The 4787-nt window shown below is 40.0% G+C and overlaps 1 long non-coding RNA gene across 1 annotated transcript; it reads right to left on the bottom strand.

Moving 5' to 3' along the window:
• Positions 1-554: 554 nt before the first annotated feature.
• LOC121964877 lies at positions 555-1309 on the bottom strand. The gene is made up of 3 exons (XR_006107421.1): positions 1219-1309; positions 830-871; positions 555-625 (listed from the first exon to the last, which is right to left on the bottom strand). It is a non-coding gene; the product is annotated as an uncharacterized LOC121964877 (long non-coding RNA).
• Between the last annotated feature and the right edge of the window lie 3478 nt (positions 1310-4787).

The following is a 4787-nucleotide window of genomic DNA, read 5'->3' as shown; positions in this document are numbered from 1 at the left end:
ATGAACACACAATTTATTAATAAAAATAAAAATGATAATAATATATGTGTTTTGTCAAGATTTTCTGATTACTCTTAAATATCTTTTTAAAATTAATATCATTACTAATTTATTTGTTTATTCTATCCAGATTTTCTACTTTTCTTACTTTTACACATTTTTTTAAATATTTGATTTTATTTTGACCTCACTCAGGTTATGCTCTTCATCATGTTTGTTTGTTATATAACAAAATGTGTTAAAAATTTACATGAAATTTTGAGAAAAGTGCAGCTATATTTTAGGGAAGAAGTGATAGTTTTTGGTGAAGGTTCAGAAATTTCCTACTGCACTGAAAGTCACGATAATTTAGAGTGTTGTGGCAATTTCCTCTTGAGCTACAGCACTTCCTTTAATCAAGAACACTCTGCCACTGAGCACATTTCAACGCCAATTCAGATCAACATGAAGATAAAATAACATTTATAAATAAAAAGTGACTGTAATAAGTAAATATGTGCAAACACACATTAAATGTTGTTTAATTAAAGGTTTTTTTGTTCTCTCACTGTGGTCAGTGGCAGCCGGACTGTGTTGGCTTCAATGCTGATGCACAGGTGACCCTCGCAGGTGCTCAGCTGCATGCCTGATACACACACAAACACACAAACACACACGCACGCGCACGCACACACACACACACACACAAACAAACATGACTTTTCCAGGCCTGGGAAATGTCATTATGAAATGCTTTGACTTGTGAGTAAAGGAATAAAACCATAATAATAAAATAAGATAAATAAATAAAACTGCAGTAAAAGACGTGTTGGAGGTGACTGAAACTCACTGACAGCGTTGAGCCTCCCGCTCTCAGACAGGAAGTCTTTTCCTAAAAACAAACAGTGAAAAATCACCGTTACATGAGTCAAAGCAGCAGAGCTCTGACTCTTTTATCATTACAAACATTAAACAGGAAGGAAGGCAGAACACAAACAAATCAGTATCTACTGTTTGTCTCAGAGCGCCGACTGAGACTCAGTTTGAACTTCACACTCGCTGCAACATCAGGTGTCAATGTTTTAATGTTTCTATTACTACCATCTCAACTAGCACACACACACACACACTCACACACTCACACTCACACACACACACACACACTCACACACACACTCACTCACACTCACACTCACACTCACACACACACACACACTCACACACACACACAGAGCGTACCATTGATGAGGTAGAGTCCTGCTTTATTCCAGCTGGGGGACAGTCTGGTGATCAGCGAGTAGGACAGACAACACTGGAGGACACCTGGAAACACACACTGAGGAGAGCCCACCTACACACACACACACGCACGCACGCACACACGCACGTACACACGCGCGCACACACACAGTTTTTCATCAACTAAAAGTAGACTGAAAGTTTTAAAAATTAGAGATGGATTGAGTGTGAAGGATGAACTAAATGAGGCTTTTTTGGCTGCAGAGTGAGACTGAAGTTTATGGAGGACACACACAGACATCGGTCCATCTGTCCATCACTTCTTCCCACCTGCAGACCGTGTCTCTGTCCAAATGCCTGCAGGACGCCTTTCTGGAAAAACGGGATCTATAGACAGAGAAAAATGTGTTAATAAGATAAAACTCGACACCACCACTCAGAGTTACACATCATACGAGCTGTAACAGCCAAAAATGTGTCCATTGTTTTGCAGAAGCACCAGCTCATGCCAGCGTAAAAACCTTTTTTTGTGATAAACGAGTTGAGTTGAGTTTTTTCTGAACTGACGTGTTTCCATTCTGTGTATTTTGCATTCGCAATTTCGATTAGTGCAGTTTGCAGGTTGAAGGAAACCGTCCCTCTGTAAAGTCCTCGGTTAAAAAAGGAAAATGCAACAAATATCTGTCAGTTAACGTGAACGTTTACTCTCCTCAAACACACTTTGACTGCTGATGAGTTTCCAGAAACATCGTTTATAGTAAAAAGGTTTTTCTGACAGCACACATCAACCTGACGGGTTTTTATCAATGAGAGCAGAGAGACAGATGTCTGTGTAACAGCGCTGTCAGAGTGTGTGTGTGTGTGTGTGTGTGTGTGACACGCGGGGAATGTTTGGAATTCAGACCAAATATTTTGTCTGCGTGTCTCTGCTTGGGAGACTTTCTCACGCAAACGTTCATCTGATCCCAGCGGTGGAGGAAGTACTGAGATCCTTCACTGCAGTGAAAGTACTAATACCACAGTGTACAAATACTCTGTTACAAGTAGAAGTCCTGCGTTCAGAGTTCTACATCAGTAAATGCACAAAAGTATTAAAATATGCCGGTGAATGCTGAGCTCAGTGTTTTCTTCAGGCTGAGTGGACGTGACTTTTGACTCGTCTACTTTTCAAAAGCTTTTCTGTGTTTTTTTACGCTAAAACACGAGAAGGAAAAAACTCCAAATCACTCGTACACTAACTGCATCGTGACTCTGGGGGAGGTGCGCTCGTTCGTGTGTGGGCTGTTTTACACCACAACAACATTTACTTCAGAATTTAAACTTCAGAGCAGGGAAACTCTTGTTTTGTTTGGGGGCCACTTTAGCAAAATGCCAGGAGGCCAGGGGCCCGTCACCGCAGCCACATACATGTTCCCAGGTTTTAGGACATTTCTCAGGTTTTAGGACATTTCTTGGACATTAAGTTATTTCTCAGATTTTACAGCGTTGTTTTGATTTTGGGATGTTTCTCTAACTCTTGGACGTTTCTAGGTTTTTAGGACATTTCTAGTATTTTAGGACATCAGTGTCTCAGCTGTGTCCTCTGTCGGGGGTGTGGGGGATCCTCTACTGGCTCTTTTTTTGATCAACAAGCTCTATGTTGATGCTGTTTTATGTCTCTGACACCAGATGGAGACTAAAAGGACAAAAACTATTCACAGAGTCAATCACTTTATTTTTATGTAACATTAGAAAATGTTTGGGGGACCACCAGGGGCCCTACCAGGGGCCAGATTTGGCTTGTGGGCCGTATGTTAAGTTAGAGAGTGAACATTTAATCGCACATTATCTCAAATGAATTTTCTCAATAAATTTGCTAAAAAACAAAAATCTGTATTTTGGGAGGAAAGTGAAACTCGACACATTCTGCAGGAACAAATCAAATCTGTCTGCAGCCATTACACCCTGCTGCACGTGTGTGTGTGTTTGTGTGTGTGTGTGTCTTTGTTTCCTTACATACCGGTGTGTGTGCGTGTGTGTGTGTGTCATGGCATGTAGCACGTGTGCAGACTGAGGCTGTGTGCACTGTTTCCATGGCCACCACACACACAAAACTCATTCATCCCTCTCGTCAAAATCGATAAAACTGTCAGCGAGACAAGCCGAGTGTTTCCTGAAGTTACAACTACACACACACACACACACAGAGATAATTATACACACTAAAAGGAAATTTGTCTGCACTACCTGGAAAATAAAATAATAAGTCTTTGTTGTCATTTCTGTCTGTCTGGATTTCGATGATAAAGATAACATCATTTGAAACAAACACAACCTCGACTGACATTATAACAACTTCAAACAGTTTTTGAAATGAAACATTAATCTTTATATCCTGGGTCCTCAGAGCTACCAAATTATTGTTTTAATAATTTAAAAACACACACAAAAAAACGCTGGTATCGGGACTGAAAAGTTGGATTGGTGCATCTTCAGTAAACACTTGTGGATATCAAAGCAAAGGATGTGTGTGTGTGTGTGTGTGTGTGTGTGTGTGTGTGTGTGTGGGTGTGTGTGTGTGGTTGTGTCAAATAAAAGTTTTAGACCTTGAAAGCGAGGACACTTTGTGCTGTCCTCCCTTCTTCAAAAGATTCCTCTGTGGATATTCTGTCTATAAACACTTTTCAATCATGTTTAAGTGTTAAATTAAGAATTTAATAACTTTAAACTTCTTCCTGTTTCTTTCCACACATGTAAATTGAGGAAATTTTTAATTTATAATGTCTTTTTTTTCTCTTTTTGTTATTTACATGTTTTTAGGACTCTTTTTGTATCTTAGACTTTCCAAATAAAGACAAAACATACTCGAGTTTACAGAAAATATACTGTGTCACCACGCATGCACTGTGTGTGTGTGTGTGTGTGTGTGTGTGTGTTTGTGTTTTCTTACAGCCATGACCACTGTGACATGAGTGAAGGAATCCAGACCTGGAGAGACCAAAATATCAGAGTACAGCAGCACCAGCTCTCTGTGGACACACACACACACACACACACACACACACACACACACACTCAGTTTACTCAAGGGCACATCTACAGATAACGCTGCGTTTAAATGATACAGTAAATCCTGACATTGTCCTTCACACTGAGCTGGGAAAAAAATGCATTAAGTCAAATCTCCATCACACTGAAGAGGAAACTCAACTTCCATCTGAAGTAACATGTTCATGGTTAAAAAAGAACCCAAAAACTTAAAGTGTTCCTCTTTTTCCATTTTTTCTTTTGCTTGGAAAAAATCAATAAGCAAATTCCAATTTCACACTGTACCAACAATAAATAAAATAAAATGTAAAAAGCTGTGTGGCAAAAAGGCTCATAACTTGACATAAGGTGTTTACTCTGTAGCTAATCTAGGAATCTGCAGCTTTTAAACATTTTAAATTTAATTTCACCCGTGTGGCCGTCACCTGCAGGTCTTGAGCTGTTTGCTCCGCGGCTCCTCGTCGTCCTCCTGCAGACTCAGAGTGACGCAGCAGAGCTTCTTCAGGTCGGGAAGGCCGAGGAAAAACATCGACTGCTGGACT

Source organism: Plectropomus leopardus, unplaced genomic scaffold, assembly GCF_008729295.1.
Source record: "Plectropomus leopardus isolate mb unplaced genomic scaffold, YSFRI_Pleo_2.0 unplaced_scaffold1760, whole genome shotgun sequence".
In the NCBI taxonomy this organism is placed as follows: domain Eukaryota; kingdom Metazoa; phylum Chordata; class Actinopteri; order Perciformes; family Serranidae; genus Plectropomus; species Plectropomus leopardus.
Note: the sequence above shows the minus strand (reverse complement) of the source record. Positions and strands in the feature narration are given on the sequence as shown.